Here is a 19604-nt window from a genome sequence, read left to right as displayed (position 1 = left end):
AGAATTCTTGTGCTTGTAGAGCACACAGAAAGAACAGCTCCATGTGAAGTATTGCTGTTAGGCATGCCAGAATGCTTTGTTTTGTCTTCCCACATATTGAATAAATCTCAGTGTATCTGATACACCTTCTCCTGATAAAATCTGAAGATACCAGAAAAATTGGCATTCAAAGTAAGTGAATGCAACAAAATACCCATCTCCAAGTTTCTATTCATAGAATAAGAGTAATTCCACTGAACAATTAATTATACAGCTCAATCCAATATAACATTTTACTTTGCTTTTTTTTATCATGGCATTTAAAAGCATGTTTGGATTGATTTTTTTTCTTTTCATGAAAATTATATTGTGAAATTGTTATCATAGGAAGAAATGACCAAACAAAAATCATTCAGCAAAAAAAAAAAAAAAAAAAAAAAGGGAAAATAGGACAATACGGGTGTAGGTATGTAAATTTCTAGGATCTTGTGTCTGTGGTATTTGCCACATTTTTTAAAAAGTACAATTTGTTGTGATTTCATTTTCAATCTAAACAATACCCACTATCTGGGTACAGGGACACACAACTGTAGTTGCTGGTGCCTAGGTGGCTGAGGCAAGAGACCCATTGGAGCCTAGGAGTTGAGGACAACCTGAGCAACATTCTGTTTCAGAAAAGTAAATAAAACACTTTGTGTTCATGCTTAATTTTGTACTCTTTCATTGCTACTTTGAGGTATTTTTCTCCCCCCCTCTCTATTTATGAGACCCATGTATGCCAAATCTACCCTTGATCACAGTTGAGCTGTGTTCTGTACACTCTGTTTCATGAAAATGATTGCTATTGTTTTGAGATGCTGTCTCCCCACAAAGCCCAAGCTGGCCTTGAACTCTTAATTCTCCTATCTCTTGAATGCTGGGGTTGCAGGTGCTCACCGATACACCCAGATATCATTATTATTATTATCATCATTATTATTATTGTTGTTGTTGTTGTTGTAAGTTTTCATGGTGCAGGGGCTTGACCACAGAGCCTTGTACATACTGAATTAGTGCTCTCCCACTGAGCTATAGTTAATGCCCTTCAAAAAATGACTGAATGGGCTGGAGAGTTAAGAGCACTGACTGCTCTTCCAGAGGTCCTGAGTTCAATTCCCAGCAACCACATGGCGGCTCGAAACCATCTTTAATGAGATCTGGTACCCTCTTCTGGAATGCAGGCATACATGCAGATAAAACACTATATGATACATAAATAAAACCCTTTATAAAAGAAAAATGATTGAATATTCAAAATACACATGATAGTTTATGCCTGTGAAATAATTTTAGACAGTACAAAGACTTGTGTAGAAGGTCAGTATTATACTCTCTCAACATTCTCATCTTAGTTGTTCATTCCGTGTTTTTTCCCTTGGTCCTGTCCTCCAACCAGTCCATTGTTATTACGTGTGGCTTTGGTATAAGATGCCTGGGTTGACTTTTGTCTCTGCCCTGGGCAAATTTACCAACTCTATTAGTTTTTATTTTATTTATTTATTTATTTATTTATTTATTTATTTATTTATTTTTACCTGTGTGTGTGGGGTGCTGTTGGGGACTTAGGACTGCATCTAATGTACTGGGCCCATTAAGCATCAAGTTTGTTTAGAAAACGCACACGTTATTTCATGTGCTGGGGGCCCCTCCCCCCAAGTCTGTAAACTCAAGATGGGAAACTAATGGAAAACATCTTTCTTGGCACATCCTTCCTCAGAAACACGTGGGCGTGAGCGCCATCTAGCTGTGCTCCGGGTAGTTCTATGAACACCCGGGTAATGGCTGAACAATCTCGGAAAATGTCCTTTGATCTGTCAGGCGAAGCTGGACGCCTGTAGTGTGAGAGAAACTCAGAAGGACTGTATCCGCAGACACCCAGCGAAAGCCAGAGAGCTCCATAAGAAGGGATGGGTGTCTTCATAATGTAAAGAGGTGGAAGTCGGCAGGCAATGGGACAGTTTAAGATTGAAACACAACTCCAGGGAATCCTGTTGTGAAGCAGCAGACAGGTGATTCTAAAGGGGTGACCATTGAGGAAGAAGGTCCCTGACAACGTGGGAAAAGGGTGGAGAGATGGACCAGCCTCTAGGATGACATGGTTCACCAACTACCTAGTAACAGAAGAATGGCTGGAACAAAACCCAGGATGAGATGATCAAAGACCAGAGAGAGAAGAGACAGATGCAGAAAAGAAAAGGCTGGTTCTGTGGAGGTGGCGCTGAGTGTCTGTCTCAGGCTCTAACACCCTTTGCCCTCCTTTCAGCCAAGGATAGAAGAGCAGAGGTTCACAGGCAGGGAGGGGTCAAACTGCCAAGACACAGTCACAAGGGTCCTCCGGCTCCATGAGGAGACCGCGCCTGCAGCGAGAGATGCTGTTTCACTTTGCTACATTGCTCTCTCTCCCACACGGGCAAACCAGGCTCTCTCCTCTGCTTGTAGAAATCCACCTGGGAGAGCTGTAGGTCTAATAGTTCGACAACTCTCTTTTATCAGAAGCCTCTGGTCACTGCTAGAAATTGGTCCTGATGGGGGGAGGGTGTGGTTGCCAGGCCAGATGACGTTTGTGGTTCATACCCAGACTACTTTGCTGGTACACCTCAGGTGAATGAGGCAACTGGAGTCCAGGGACAATTTAGGGCCCCAAACTGGGATCCCCCTCTTGATTCCTCCATTAAAAGGTTAATACAATGCTCAAATTTCCAAAGGGTATGTGTGCCTCCAAAATCTCTAATGACTCTAATAGGCAATGAGCAATGGATTTGCTCACTTGGTTGTTTTCTTTTTTTCCTTTCTTTCTTTCTTTCTTTCTTTCTTTTTCTTTCTTTCTTTCTTTCTTTCTTTCTTTCTTTCTTTCTTTCTTTCTTTCTTTTTTTTTTTAATGGCCCAGTGGTTAAGAGTGCTTCCTGTTCTTCCAAAGGACACTAATTACTTTCCAGAACCTACATTAGGTGACTATCAACTGTCGGTAACTCCAGCTCCAGGAGATCTAATTTGGACTCTAACGGAACCACCCCCAGACAGAGACACAGCAAATAAAAAAATATTAAAGTAATAGAGCCTTTATTGCTGTGTTTTCTTGTTTGGAGCTGGCCTGGCTAAGCATGTCCTCTAGCACTGAGCTGCACCCCAGCCCAAGCAGACAATGTAGGAGGGCTCCCAGCATATCTAGTCACATAGGATTACAGGTCTAACCTAGGGCCAAGTCATGTTCATTCCCCTTTCCTTCCTTTATTTTCTCTCTCTCTTTTTTTTAAATGTAATTTTTTGTGCACTGGTGGATGACCTACATGTGCATCTGTGTAAGGGTGTCAGATCCCCTGGAACTGGAGTTACAGACAGCTGTGTGTGTGTGTGTGTGTGTGTGTGTGTGTGTGTGTGTGTGTCTGTGTGTGTGTGTGAAAATTCAAGCAAAAGCCTTTGGAGTTTTCTTGGCCAAGGTTGATGCCCAATCTTCGAAGCTAGTATCAAACACACAGTTATAGTATCCACTTTTCACTGAGGAGATAAGTAAAGCTCAGAGAGGCCATGTCTTTGTCCTCTGTTACTCAGTATAAGGACAGAATAGAGTTTTGAATCCTGTGTCTCCCCTGCTTTTAACCTCTGCTCTGGAAATAGGCAGGAAGGCAAGCAGGAGGACCAACTGCTCGAGACATTCCAGAATCTAAACTACCCTTCCCCTAGTTTATCACCCACTTTCCACGTGCCCCACCGTCCTTTCTTCCAGGCACATCTGCTGATGTTCCACGTAATTCCAATTCTTTTTATCTTTTTTTTTCAATAAATATTTTACTCATATTTAATACTGTGTTTAAAACACCAGGCCGCAGAAAGCCCTTCAAAGGCTACGCACTGAACACTTCTGAAGCAAACCCCTACACAGTGCACTTTATCTCACAGCTGAACACAATTTTCCCCCAGATGTCAGTTGCCTTCGTGTCTAAGGGAGTGGATCCTTAGAGGTTCAGAGCCCATTGAAACTGCACCAAGACCAGGGCCTTTGGAGTCTTCAGAGACAACTTCAAATCCCCAAATAAACCTGCCACCATGGGGAGTGACACATTTGCTCCTGGTCCCTTTGGCCTCTTTCATCTCCACTGACACTTAGGGTTTACTGAGCCTAGAGAGAAGGAGATCTTTTTGCTCTGCATCTTCACTTTGCCCAGTCTTTCCTATCTGAGTGGGAATGAGCGCTCCACATAGAAACACAGGCTTGGTCCTCAGTGGGCAATGGGTGAAGACAGCTCTGAATGGCTCCCATGTGTGCTCACCTAGGCAGCAGCCAGACAGGAAGGGAGCGGCAGCATCTGAGTGCAGCTGCTCAGGGATGTATGAACCTGGAGATACTTTTAGCAGCATGGCAGCACCCTCAAGGCAGCTGCCTGGAGCCCAGTATGGTGGTTTCCCTGTCTCCTGGAGTCAGGTCTCATGTCCCCACTAAGGTGGTAACATCTTCCAGAGGTGTTAAGCTTTGAAAGCAGAGATAAGGCGCTGTGGGAAAGCAGAAGCTGCAGGCATGGATGGATGGATGACTTCGGCCTCCTGCTGGAGCCTGTCTCCTGGGAGCTGCCAAGCTTTTGAAATGTTGAATGTGCCACCCTGATCCTGTGTCACTCTGCCTTCCTCGCTCTCATCCTTCTCTGTCTCTTTCTGACCACCAACACCTAGAGCTGAATGATGACACCTTCACATCTTCCACAGAGACATGCCCCAGAACAGGCTCTTCCTTCAAAACATGTTTTCATCCAAGTCATTCAGGGCTTAGAAGCCAAAGCAATGAAGGAAGATGGTTAAATATTGGAGGGCCTGTGGGCCAGTATGCTAGGGTCTTCTGTCATTCCCTTCACCTTCCCTCTCCTCCCCTCCTTTCACCACCCCTCCCCTCCCTTCACCACCCCTCCCTTCCCTTCACCTCCCCTCCTCTTCCCTTCACCTCCCCTCCCTTCCCTCCCCTTCCCCTCCCCTTCCCCATTTCCTCCCCTTCCCATCCCCTCTGCTCCCCTCCCCTCCCTTTCCGTCCCTTCTCTTCCTTTCTCTCCCCACCCCCTCCCCAGGCAGATTTTCTCTGTGTAGTCCTGCCTGTCCCAGAACCCATTCTGTAGACCAGGCTGGCTTCAAACTCAGAGATCTGCCTGCCTCTGCCTCTTGAGTGCTAGGACTGAAGACTGGCTTACTAACTCTCTTTGCAAGCCTTTTATTCACCCTCACCCTTTATCCATGTCTTCTTTGTCTGTTCTCAGAGAGACAGGGTTGGCCCTACTGGAAGATTGAAGGACCGGTAGCACAAAGGCTTAATACTGAGCTGTGCTCACACTGAGGACACTGAAACTATCCAAACACTTGCTGCTTGACTCTTTCACTGCTCTATCTTCACTCATTAGCAGCCTCACTGTCCCTCAGTCCCCAGAGGAATAGAATTCAGAGGTTCTCCAGACCTGACCTCCTGGGTCTGGTGGCTGGTGGCTGGTGGCTGGTGGCTGGTGGCTGGTGGCTGGTGGCTGGTGGCTGGTGGCTGGTGGCTGGTGGCTCAGAGACCACAAGGATTTGGTGTCAATTTAACCCCACCCTCGAGTCTCATATGTATGTATGTATGTATGTATGTATGTATGTATGTATATATCTGTGTGGCTTTGGCCAGGCCATTGGTATCTCTGGGCTCAGTTATCCCACAGTGGGCAACATTAGTATCTACCTTACACATTCATGTGAAGACCACACAAACACACACATTCATGGGTTTAAGAAATATAAAGTGGAGATGAAATCTATCTGCTATAAACTAAACTATTTTACAGAGAACAACTGGTTCTGGCAGGGTGACACATACCTGTAATCCCAGGTAACCTATGACAGTGAGTCACCCATTTGACCACTCAGAAAACTGAGTCTTTGTAGGAGCCCAAGATTCAGCGAGGCTTGGTAATGTCCTGGTTTTCCTAGAGAGAATGTGAGGCAGTCAGAAACACTTACCTAGTGAGGGCTTGGCTAGTCAGCCAGCCAAATAAGTAGGGTAGGGCAAGGCCCATTGTGTTTGTATCATCTGTGTGTGGGGTCAGAACCTTAGGTGAGCACAGATCTGGGAAGCTGAATCATCCTGAGACTGTAACTTCTACGTGGGATTCTGTGGAGGCAGGGGAATGTCAAGTCATCAGTATAGGATCTGGAACATCACTTCATTTTTTTTTTTTTTCACATTTAGGAAGTGTGCAATTCACACTACTCACAGTAGCCATCGGGCTGACAGAACCCTCAACAGATGAATGTTTAACCTACAGCACATGCATGTGATGTCATCAACTATCAAATAAGAAGAAGCCAAGAAGTGGCTATGGTGCATACCTGTAAATCCAGCATTAGGGAGATTAGAGGCAGGAGGTTCAAGGCCAGCCCTGGCTACATAATAGCTCGAGGTCAGCCTTGGCTATGTGGACACTGTCTCCATGGCAACTGCTCAGAGGGAAGAGGAGCAAGAATAATGGCGGGAGTCACTCATGCTGAGACCGCCAGTCACTACAACCACACAAAACTGTTATCTGACGTTCCTGGAAATCAGAGCGGTAACAGCAGTAGCCAGATGTCCTCAGCAGCCCTGCTTCAACTGCATGGTAGTGACAATGCTTCTGTCAGTATGGAAAGGACACCAACAGTTCTTTTTCTGTCCCAGACTTACAAGGAAAGAACTTCTTGTTCTGTTTCTGCTTCCCCTCTAGCTATTTTCTATATACATAAAACTCACCTCTTCAGCCTGCCCCAATAGAAACATGCTATACTCTTTTATGCAATGAAGTGTTGCCCAAGTCTAGAACTCAATATAAAGCCAATCAAGATCTTTGAAGTTAATTTTATTTTGTGATTGTGTTTTTTGAGATTCTTGAGAGCAGATCTTTTGTGTTTTACTCACTACAGAATTTCCATTGTCCAGGACAGAGTCTGGTACAAGGTAAGTGTTCAATAAACATCTGGATGAATTCAGGTGGGGTGTTGCGTTATATAGTTATACTTTCCTCTAGGGCCTAAAATATTTTATATTCTCCTTCATCTTATTGGAATGACTCAGACATTCTGTGTCCTCCTCCACAAGGACAAGAGCCAATTGTTATATTAACTTCCATGTCTACTATTTGCTAAGTATACAATATGTGCTCAATAAAATCCTCTTTGTATAAGTGAGGAATGGAGATGAAGATGAAAACATCTCTTCCTTCTTTTTCTTTTCTATTTCTGAGTCAGAGTCTCATGTAGCCCAGGCTAGCCTTTAGCTAACTACATAGCTGAGAATGACTGTTAACTTCTGGGCCTCCCATCTTCATCTCTCAAGTGTTGGGGTTACAGGGGTGACTCATGACAACAGTTTATGCAATCTGGGGACCGAGGCCAGGATTTGTACATGCTAGGTGAGCAGTATACCAACTTGGGTTATCTCTGGTCCTGAAGATCTGCTTTCTTCCACATGTGACAAAGACTCCCAAATAAGAGTGGCTGTTAAAACAGAAATGTCATTTCTTTCTTGCATCCAAATCTCATTTTACATGCACTTGGCTTCATGAAGTGTATGCCTTTTTCTGTAGCTCAAGGTAACCCAATAGCTTTTCTCCTTTCCATGGCCAAGGAAATTTGGAATTCTTCTGAGAGTAGGACTTGAAATTAGGTCATTTCAGCTGATGTCCCATTGGCTGGAGCTAAGTCATGTAGTCATTTCTAGAAGACAAGAGGGCTGAGAAATATACTCCCACTAAGAGGAGTGGTGTATCCATCTCATAGCTTTCTTAACATGATGGTGCTGGTGGTGGTGGTGATAGTGATTGATGGTGGTGGTGGTAATGGGAAAAAAGGTCTTGACAAGTGTCCTTGGCTGGCCTGGAACTTGCTATGAAGAGAAGGCTGATCTCCAACTTGTAGGGATCCTCCTGCCTCTGTTTCTCAAGTGCTGGGATTACAGGTGTGCACTACCAAGGCCAGTTTACAACTGTTGTAGAAGAAGTGGAGATTGACTTTTGGGAGATATCAAGCATTGTGGCCATGTTTTCATCATGGCACTGGGTTGTAATAGAATCCCTGTGACATTAGGACTCTAGGTCTAACACTATCTTATTAATGAAATCATAGCCCTCAAGTTAGGTGGCTCAATCCTCAAGATCTAGGAAACAAGAAGCAGACAGTGGATTTGAAGCCACTCTTTCTGCTGCCATGTTCCTGAAGACCCCTCCTGTTATTCAGACATACGTGTGGTCAGCAACAAGAACATATGACCACAAATCATTCCCATGGCTTCTGAGCACCTGCCATGTGCCAGGGCCTGCTGGGGGCCTGCTAACCAGGCCCAGCCTCTCTGGGCTGGTGCTTCTTGGGAATTCTAGATTTATGTTTGAGTCTCAATGGCATAGCAGGTTTCATCTCTCCTGTGTTCCCAGCAGCTGTCAAATAGGTGTGGTTTTATACACAAGGAGAAAGCTGTCATCTACAGCTACTGGACACAGTGTCCATGGATGCTGGGCTCTTCCTCAGGTCAGTTAATTCACTTACCAAATACTTCCTTAGCTACTGTGACCAGACACTGGCGATGCATCAGGGAGCAGCAGTACAACTTTCCTGTCTTCTGCAGCTTGCAGATTGTAAAATAAGCACCATGTATGCATGCAGGGTGTTATGCTAGGTGGTGGTAAGTGCTATGGGGTACACGAAAAAGACTGATGAACCAGCTCAGCCCATTTTGACAGTCTACTTGCCTAAGCATCTGTGAAGCCTAGAGTTCAGTTCCCAGGACTGAAAAATACCGTGGCTAAATCCATGAGACATATTGACATTTTAAGCTCAGAGGTGGGTGAGTACATCCCTCGAACATGATAGCAAAGCAGAGAAGAACATGAGGTGAGGGAGAAAGGCAGAGGGTAGCAGGGATGAGACTTCCAGACAAGGGATGTTAGGAAGAAAGGCCCTGGGGTTGAAGCTGCCACAGGTTGAACAGACAACTCCAGTGCAGTTGGATCAGTGAAGACATGCAGGAAGAGACAAGGAAAGGCAGCCATATGGGAGGGTCCAGTTGCAGACAGCTCACTGCACAAGGGTGCCTGTGCTTGGCAAGCTTTGCATCCCTGGTGCAGAATTTCACCTGCTTGGTGAGCAACAAGCTTTCTTCAGAATTTAATGGCTTTCAATTATTCTGTGAGAGAGAGACCTTTGGAATTCCTGGGACTGGAGTGTCTCCATTTTTATTTCTCTTTGATATGGGCTGAGGACTGGATGATAGGGGGCAAAGGTAAAATCAGCAGGCCAGGAAGTTCTTGCAAACGCCAATTTAGAGGTGGACAACTGGGTTAACCAGTGAGCATCTCCAAGCCTAGCTCTGACTTTCCTCAGCACATTAGAGCTCCCTCAGAACAACCCAGGTGGGCGTGGCCTGCTGGAGTGCTCCCCAGTAATTGAGGCAAATGAACCTTCAGTCTGTTAGGTCCTCGAGGAAGTTCTGTTATGGAATGTCTGCTATGGGCAGACTGTGTGCTAAGTACCTTCCACTGTGGCCTTCAGTGTCGATAGGCCAGACTCCGCATCGAGGGCCCCCAGACTCTAGTCTCCTTTGCATGTCTATAGAAGCAGAGTTCTAAGGACATTTGCACCCTCCATGGGCAGAGCTGGGCTGCAGACCTGGGTTCATCCCTGTCTTGCTATGGGTTGCTTATCTGGAAGGAGGTAGGGACTTGTCATCTCTCTTCCTGGTTGTGACCTAACTCCAGAAAAAGGAGCCTCCCTCCCCTCCCTGACAGATGGGAGTGTCTCACACCTCTTCTGTCTTGTTTTGCAGGTGTGTTAGCCAGTCAAACAAGGATTAAGAAGCCCTCCTGTTTCTGAAATTTCCTTTGGTAACTCTTTGGAGGCTGCATTGACAAATGATCCGGCCCCTTCCCCCAATGGGGGGGCAGGGCGGGGAGTGGCCTTATTTCATCTAGTCACTAATAGGATAGGTCCCCTCATTGCTATTTGCTAAACACATCGGGGCACTTGGCTGAAGGTGAATGAGTCAGCACAGGATGATTCAGCAGGGGAGGGTAGGAAAGCCCAGACTGACCCAATACACAACCTGACCTTTAACCTTCTGTGAGGTGAAAGGGAAGAGTGGACTGAACCAGACAGTGGTGATCTTCACGGAGAATCTTTTTGTAAAACAGAGGGGAAGGGGCTGTCTTGATCTAATTATGTGTGGCCCGGTTGTGGATTGAGTTCCCCGCTTAAATACTTGCTCTGTCTTTGCAGAGGGTGTGTCCTCGAGATCACCCTTTTGAGCCTCAGTGTGCCAATTAAAGAGAATGGGTAGATAGAGGACATTTCAAGTGTGTGTGTGTGTGTGTGTGTGTGTGTGTGTGTGTGTGATAAACTGTGTGCTTAGTATGCACAAGATTCAGCGGTCCATCCCAGTAAAAACAAAAAATAAAAGTATTTGCTGTGCATCAGGTTCCAGGAGTCCTCACAGGTCCATCGCCTTAAGCAAGGTGTGTGTGTGTGTGTGTGATAAACTGTGTGCTTAGTATGCACAAGATTCAGCGGTCCATCCCAGTAAAAACAAAAAATAAAAGTATTTGCTGTGCATCAGGTTCCAGGAGTCCTCACAGGTCCATCGCCTTAAGCAAGCTCTATGATGGAGTCTGGGAAGCTGCTGCTGCTGTCCCATGTTGCAGAGGAAACAACGGAGGCACAGAGATACAGAGTCATTGCCTAGCTGCCACAGCTGCCGAGTGATGGAGTCGAGATGTGGATGGAGCCACTTGAACTGCCTAGAACTGCCTCATCCTTTCCCCAAAGCTTTGTCTTGAGGGTGGGGATGAAAGAAAGCGTTGTGCTTGTACATTTTACAATGGAGGACAGGGAGGAGTGCTACACAGATGGACCGTGCTCAGTGATGTCATTATTGGACAACTGTGTGAGGTTTCCCTACAGCCAAAAGGATCTGAGCCAGGAATGGCACCTTCTGGTTCTGGAGCTGGGAGGAAGGATTGGTTATTTGCAACTCGGAGTCCCCTGGAGATAATGGGATTGACTGGAGTCTGAAATGCTTGTTTTTTAGTTAAGAGCCCATGTTTCTGATGGCCAAGATATGCTGTGGATAAATAACATTGGCCAGAGAACAGATCAGGACCGGTGGACATGGGGGCCCAACGCCACTCACACAGTTAGGATGATGCCAAGGTGGAGGGGGTCATTGGAAACCACAGCGGGCCGGAGTAAGCGGTCCCAATGGGGAAACCAAGGTCTTCAGTGAGATTCTCTGGGCTGAGAACCATGCAGTGTTCCCCAAACTCTGTCACAAGACAATGTTGAACAGAACATTCTATCACTTCCTTGTACAGACATGGAAATTGTGGCTCAGAATAGTGAAGTAGTATTGGAGTACAGCTGGATTCAAATTTCATTCCAGATCTTTCTAATACTCCATAGTTCTGCCTAATGTCCCATTTTTTCTCACAGTAACATTGACTGCTGTATTGAAACATGACTTCTTTTTTCCTTCCTTCCTTCCTCCCTCCCTCTCTCTTTCCCTCCCTCCCTTTTTTTCCATACCTTGCTTTTCAATGGAAGTTTGCCCAGAAAGTTGCTTCAACTGATGATATATAATCCACATCATTTTTTTTGAAAATGTCTTCAGAGTCTGTGTTTCAACTTTTTGAGACAGGGTCTTGAATCAAATGGCTGTAGCTGACCTCGAACTTGGGATCTTCTTGCCTCAGTGTCGTAAGCCCTAAGTACCACACTCAGCTTCAGAGGCCTTCAGTGGGGTTCTGTGATGAAATGTTTTTACAGGAATAATCCCTGCACACAACAAACAAGAACTCTCTTTCCCTCCTTCCAGGACTCATTCACCTTCATATCAGTCCTTATTTTAATAGCAAGCTTTCAGTGGTCAAATCAGTGGCACACAAGCAAGGTCCAGGCAAGCCACATGCCTAGCCCAGCAGCCCAGCACCTGGAGTGTTGATGGTGGAACTGGGAGGCTGTGGCCTGGATGGCAAGATGACCTTCCTGAGAGGTCATTTTCAGGTGCATCAAGCTTCATCTGAAATGTGTCCCTCCCTTTCCTGACCTTCCTTGGAGCCCTAGCCCTGGTTCTCAGCTGTCCTTTGGGCAGCCCATATTGACCATTTGTGGTAGCATCCAAATCAACACTTCAATCCCTGCATTTCTTCTCATCACCTCCCCCTTGCCTTATGCTGGTGACTCTTCCTGCCCTCCTTCCCTCCGCTGTTACTTTTCAGCATTCACTTGGCTGCCAAATCACTATGCCTCCTCCTCTTGTCTTCTTTGGTACTTGTCCCCAAACCCTCCCCAAACACCCCAGCATGTTTCTAGCCACGGCTTTTGGATCACATCCACTGTTTTGGTTGCAGTGTCTGGAGAGAAGTCATAACTAGCTTTTCCAGCCTTTTCACCTCCCTTTAGCATGAGCAACAGACTTTGGGCTTTCCTACTGACTCTCAACTGGTCCACACTCTTCTAAAGCTCGGCTTCCTTTGGAGATAGGGTCCTTCTATGTAGCTGAGGTTAGCCTTGAACTTTCAATCTTCCTGTCTTAGCTTCCTGTCTTAGCTTGGCTCTTGAAGCCTAGCTCTCTCTCTCAACCTTGGAACCATCTGTCCCCACTATCTGTGTGTCTCTCAATGCTCACTGGTTCTTTAGAGCTCGAGAACAATCTCTCTTCCATGTGTCTTCCTTCCCTCTGTCAGCTAGTCCAGATGCACATAGTCTCTTCTTTTGCAATTAATATTTTTCTAAGTGGAGCCTGCTCTGTCTTGTATTATGGCTGTTAATAGTTTTGTATGATCCTTCTTTTAAAAAGCTCTTGGCTGTGCTTGGGATAGAACCAGTGGCCTTGAGCTCTACCACAGAGTTACCACCCAGTCCTACGCCTTATTTGATGCTTCCTTTCTTCAGGGAAGAATGTAGCTAGTGCTACATTCTCATCAGCTTTTTGTGTCTTGTATATTGAGCCAGTTTTGATGACTGACACCCATAATCCCAGGATTTGGGAAGCTGAGGTAGGAGGACTCCCAGGAGTTTGAGGTCAGCTTGGGCTATACAATGAGTATTAGACCCTGTCTCAAAAAATAAAACAAAGTAACATTATACACAGCTGGATTAAAGAATATTTGAAGTTGGCCTCCTTTTTTGACAGGGGAGATTGCTGAGACAGACAGGTACCTTGCAGAAGGGCACCTTTTGGCTGCTTGGGTTTCAATCTTTATTGTGTACTATAGTTGTTGTTGTTTTTTCCTCTTTAAGGGCCCACCACCTAGCTCCAATATAAACACATGGAGATTTATTATTACTTATGAATACCCAGCCTTAGTTTGGCTTGTATCTAGTCAGCCTTTCTAACTTAAAATATCTCATTTCTATTTACATTTTGCCTCTGGGCTTTTTACCTTTCTTTATTCTGTTTATCTTTCTTTCCTTCTTACTCTGTGGCTGGCTGTGTGGCGGGATAGCTGTCCCCCCACCCCACCCCACCCCCATCTTCCTCTCCTTCTCCTTTATCTTTTCTCCCTCTCTTCCCTAGATTTCTTCTCCTACTTATTCTCTCTGCCTGGCAGTCCCACCTATTTCTCCCTCTTGCCTAGCAATCAGCTGCTCAGCTCTTTATTTGACCAATCTGGTGTTTTACACAGGCAAAGTAACAAAGCTTTACAGAGTTAAACAAATGCAACATAAAAGAATGCAACATACTTTTGCATCATTAAACAAATATTCCACAGCGTAAATGAATGTAACACATCTTAAACTAATATTCCACAACAGTGTGCAGTTATACATCCTGATAGTTCTTGATAGAACAGATCCAGATAGAATATCAATAAAATCTTCCCCAGTTTGATGACATACAGTGTTTGGGATAAATTCCCTTGCTGAGATCTTGTGTAGTGTGTGTGTGTGTGTGTGTGTGTGTGTGTGTGTGTGTGTGTGTGTGTGTGTGTGTGTGTGTGTGTGTCTTATTTTGGAATGACTGCAAATTCTCTAAATACCTCCTGTAGGGAAGTCTGCCTTTCCCTCCTCACATAGCGATAAAATCTGAGCACAAAGGGAAACGGATGATAAATGGAGAAATCTGGCCCTCATCTGTAAAACGAATGGTTTCAACTAAAGGATTGGACCTGTGATGGTTTGAAAATACTACACATTTTATTAAGTTCTCTGAGAAGTTCAGCCAATCAGACCAAAAGAAATACCCAAACGAAAAGCTCCTCAATGCTTTTTGTATAGGGACAAGAGTGACTTTTACGGCCTCTCTCACTGCTCCCTTGTGGGGACTGCGGCGCCCGCTATCTAATCTATTCCCCACTTCCTGTGTTATGAAATGCTGGGCATAGCTCTCTCTTGGCTCACTTGCGATGTGCTAGAGCCAAGAGCAGGACAAAAGCCACAGCGAACACTGCCCTCTTTCGTCCGTTTGGGTCTCTACGGCTTCTCCACAGTCAAGGCAGGCAGAGGAGGAGGGTTAGAGTCGTCAAGACAGCCTTGGCAAGTCTTTCCAACTCCCCGGTTTCTCTGTGTGACTACGAGGTCTCAGCAACGTGGAACATTTTTATTTTGGTGTCAAAACATCTCAACTTATCCAAGGCTGCCACTTCGCGCCATAGGCTCTTTCCCGACGTTTGCTCAGAAGTGTGGGTGTGAAGCAGAAAAGGGCCTTCCTTGTTTGAGGTCTCTCAGCCCCGCTAGCAGTGAGCAGAAAGCGACACGTCAGCAGCCACACACAGACTCTCTCGTTTACGTTCCCAACCACTCATTTGGAAGAGAAGGGCCTTCTCTTAGTGGTTTGAGGAATTCTTTTCACATAATTTGATCATGATGTTCATCAGTATGTTGTGTGAGGATGCTTTGTGCGGCCCCAAAACAGCAACTATATTGAGGCGAGGCTAGCAAGAGAAAGACACCTCTGCTTGTGGACCTATTTACACAGTTTTGATTTTTTATAAAAATACATACAACTAGGAATCATAAGTAGAAATTAAAGTTTGTCAAGACCTAATTTTTTGATTGACTTGACTCATGCTTCTCACCTATTTTTTTCCTTTTGTTTGGTGGGGTGCAGGGAACAGGGGTGAAGAGTCAGAGGAAGGGACATGTCACTTAGGGATACAGTACAGAGTCCTGTTACTATCCGCCCAAATACAGGTGATTTTTCTTGGCTTGAATATCTTCAAAAATAATGTTTATGAAGATTCAATCTATCAATAAATGCCTGGTCTGGCATATCTGCCACATTCCTAATCAGGCCACCAACCAGGCATGAGGGGGCCTGTGCAATAGGAGGATTGTGATCCAGGCAGATCGGGAAGAAACAGTGAGGAATCAGATGTGTATAATTTTGTTCCTGACAGATATTTGGCTTCCAGGTACCCAGCAAGGAACTTTTCAGATTGTATACTTTGACTGGCAGCTTGGAAAATATTAGATAAAGTCAGAGAGACATAAACTCACCCTCATCAGGGAAGGGTCCCTGGGGACCCTGGGTGTCTGCTGCCCAGTGAAAAGCCTGCAGAGGCCTTCCTGCACATTCCAGGAATGCCAGTGTTCCTGAAGGAGTGCTGGCTCTACTATCAATACCCTCTTCCCAGCAACAGATCTTTAAATTATCAGAGCGGAGTCCATTTAAGGAGAAAAAACAGCAGAGAACAAAGTCAGGCGACAGATAGGTTTGTTCTCTGTAAAGGCTTTTGATGGGCGTTTACTCTGGCTTTTGGGCACGTGCACAGAACCAGGTGGATAGCAGGGCAATAAGGCAATGTGATGAATGCTCATTTTGATAAGGATCGCAGGTCAGATACGTGAGCCTGACATCTGAAATGACCGCTGACGATTGCACTTTGTGTATTGCGCAGATCTCCACAGTGGCTGGAGTGGGATGGTCAGTGTGTTGAAATCATTTGAAAAGGCCTGGGGTTAGGAAGCTGGCTCATTCAGCCCAGACTTTGCCAGGAGAGTTGGAGAGGCAGGGGTCTTCCTGATGCTTGCTGGCCTAGTGAAATAACGAGCTCCATGTTTGAGACTCTTTCTCAAAATATAAGGTGGAGGGTGACTGAGGAAGACAACCTATGGCTTTTATACACTCAACATACTTTACATGCACTTACAATAACCACACAGACACATGCAGACCCCTCTCTCTCTCTCTCTCTCTCTCACTCTCTCTAACACACACACACACACACACACACACACACACAGAGAGAGAGAGAGAGAGAGAGAGAGAGAGAGAGAGAGGCAAGATTTTATATGGCAAATGAAAAGAAGCAAATTATAGAAAAGTTCATTGTTCACAGGGATTGATTGCGGAGATCAATACTTAGAGATGGCTACTGGAGAGTCAAGATGCACTGGACCACTGGAGAGAAAAGATGCACAGGGCTACAGGAGACAAAGGATGAATTGGATTGGTGTGCTTTCCTCAGAAAGATGAAGTCTCAGTCTGGCTAAAGGGAAGAAAACTCACTTGCATTAAGGAGAAAACATAAGTGCTTCTAAAGCTAAAGGCGGTTTTGTTTGTTATTTTGAGACTTATATAGCCCTGGCTGGCCTAGAACTCACTGTGTAGATCAGGTTGTCCTTGAATTCAGAGACCCTCCTGCCTCTGCTTCCTCAGTGCTGAGATTAAAAGTATGCACCACCATACCCAACACTCAGGGGTGTTTTTAAAAAAAATCTCTAATTAAATTTTTTTCATGTGTGTTTGCATGTGGATGTGTGTGTTTGTATGTATGGGTATGTGTGTGTGTTGTGTATGTATGTATGTGTGTGTGTATATGTATGTTTGTGTGTGTATGTATGTGTGTGTGTGAAGTTTTCTCAAATCTCTCCGGTCTCTTAGCCATCAATTTCTTTATTTAATCATGCATGCTATACTGAATGCTGACTTCTTGAGTTTCTGTACCACAGTATTTGTCAAAGTTTTCCTCCTGGGTAGGGGAGGCTTGGAGTAGAGCTGAACTGTGAGGGTAAGAGTTGGGAAAAGCCAGTCTACAGAGTTAATTTGTGGAGCAGACTGGGAACAGTTATTTCTTTCACTTGGCTGAGTCTGGTGTTTGGCAAACCGTCTGGAGGGAGTGAGGTGATGGGCAGGCACCTTGATTAAAGACTTACACCACCCCCACTTCTTTCCTGACCACAGGTCGATTGCATTTCAATCACTCGAAGTCTCAGCGGGGCAGGGCTGCCACAAGCTTGGGACCAGTACCTCAGTGAGGCAGCATCCCAGGGGCTCATCCTGGAATCAATGCTGTTGATGGAAATGTTACCGTATTTCTCCTGCTACTACCCCCTTGTATTTGAATTTTAAGGGTTGGACTACTGGGACACTGCCTTATGTTTGGCGCCAGCTTTCCCAGGGCCTGCTTGATATGTCCAAAATAACAAAAGCTGGGCAAGCACCCATAAAGGATCTGGAGTCCGCCAAACACAAACACTGATTTAGAACTGGTCTAGGAATCCACCTTTGCAGCCCGGAACAAATGAACGGAAGGTTAAGAGTGGTGTCTCTGGGACAGCAGGCTCTGTGCAGTGTGCAGTGAAGTGAGCTAGGCAGAGAGCCTTTGCTTAAACTGCCATCCGACAGACCACATCTTCCAGTTTGGCTTTGAACTTTGAATGAAAAATGTGTGGGAAATGTGGTCTCCAAAAAGGAGAGCGCATGGACTTCTGGGAACCGAGGAACCAAAGAAAGGTTTTTGGTTTTTGCTTTGTTTTGTTTTTTGAGACAAAGTGACAAGATTTCACTATGAATCCTAAGCTGGCCTGAGACTCAAAGCAATGGTCTTGCTTCAGCCTCCTTCTGAAGGCAGTCATTTGCACACACAGCAAAGGGTCATAGTGGCTTATCTTTTCAAGCCCCTCCAGCTCTCCCATAGTACAAGACTATCTTAACTGCGGAGTGTCTTGTAAATGGCAACTGTTAAACTGACACCCTCCTCCTCTTCCTCCTCCATCACCACCTCCTCCTCCTTCCACTCCTTTGAATCAGGGTTCCTATATTCAGGGTAGCCTAAAATCCACTACATAGCCAAAATGGCATTTGCCTTCGCCTCCAGGATTGCAGGAATACACTAACATTCTCAGCTTATGCCATGCTAGGGATCAGCACCATGGCTTCATGCATGCCAAGTGAGCTAAATTCCCTAAGCTCACAGCAGTGAAAGCAGCTAAGAGTGCCAACTCTCTGGAGGTACCGACCATCCATTCCAAGGACATCTTGGGAAGGGGCTGGAGGGGGCAGGATGACTAAAGATGCAAAGTCTGCCTCAGTAGAGGCAGGTACAGGTCTGCAGAAGCCAAGCAGGAGAACTGGCTGTTTTCAACTCTCTCTCTCTCTCTCTCTCTCTCTCTCTCTCTCTCTCTCTCTCTCTCTCTCCCTCCCCTCCCTCTCTCTTTTTATATATACTTATTTTTATTTTATGTGTATGTATGTCTATTTATGTGTCTGTGTGAAGGTGTCAGATTCCCTGGAACTGGAGTTACAGACAGTTGTGAGCTGCCATGTGGGTGCTGGGGATTGAACCTGAATTCTCTGGAAAAACAGTCAGTGCCCTTAACTGCTGAGCCATCTCTCCAGGCCCATCTATCCCTATTTGTCTGTGGCTCCTCTTTTCTGGCAGTCAGACCAATAGCCCTTTGAAATGGGAGAAAATAAATACTCATGCAGAAGGTCCTGCTGAGGGTCAGTGTCCAGGCAAGCCCCTCACTTCTTGAATGTGTGCACTCATTTGAGAAGATGGGCAGGGAAGGAGAATGACCAGCTTTAAGGAGAGTTATGTTGAGGGATGAATTCATGGCTGCTTCCTGCCCACGTCACCTTCAAGCCTGTGACCAGCTGCTAACATCTAAGGCAGAAAGAGGGATGTTATGGCCCAATAAACTGTGTGGCCAATAACCCCCTATTTGGCGATTGGTCATGCTCCTTCATATCCTGCCTGGCTTTTGCAAATTTTTACTTCCAGACTCACATGGCCTTTCCACCATAAAGACACATTTGTTACAGACAGGAGTGCCTCCTCGTTTGTAGTCCCCCACTGTCCCTCAAATGAGAAGACCCAAGGAAGCCAACAGTAACAGCTGCAATTGGGACAAAACACTCAGGACTGCCATTCCCAGCAATGTCTCTAGCTGGTACAACCTGGCCTGGGATGGCGGGGTCAGGCTGCAAGGCAGGAACATTCCTCATTGATGCCACAGTTGCTGGAGAGACCATGTGCTGCCATGTGTGCCTGTGGTGACATATGTATGTTGATCTATGGACACCCATGCCCCAAGTGAAGGTGGAGTGGGGCTTAGAAGGGGCAATTCCAAGACATGCTAGCCAGAGCTGAGCTTTGCTGAGGAACTGTCCCTGTTTCCGGGTCAGAGAGACATAGCCTTAGTCTGGCTTCATTCCAAGGACATTAAACTGGCTATGATGGCAGCTGTTGGAACCCATTGAAGACCATAGAAAATTTCTTCCCAGTCATTAAAATTTACTCTGAGGTGGGGTATCTGCCTCATAAGCCTCCATATTTTTTCCAGCCATGCCATGTTAAAGATATGTACAATCTCAAACATAACTGGTTCCGGAGGTT

The sequence above is a fragment of the Cricetulus griseus genome, assembly GCF_003668045.3.
Source record: "Cricetulus griseus strain 17A/GY chromosome 1 unlocalized genomic scaffold, alternate assembly CriGri-PICRH-1.0 chr1_1, whole genome shotgun sequence".
NCBI lineage: Eukaryota > Metazoa > Chordata > Mammalia > Rodentia > Cricetidae > Cricetulus > Cricetulus griseus.
The sequence above is the reverse complement of the archived record's forward strand: the minus strand, read 5'-3'. Positions refer to the sequence as shown.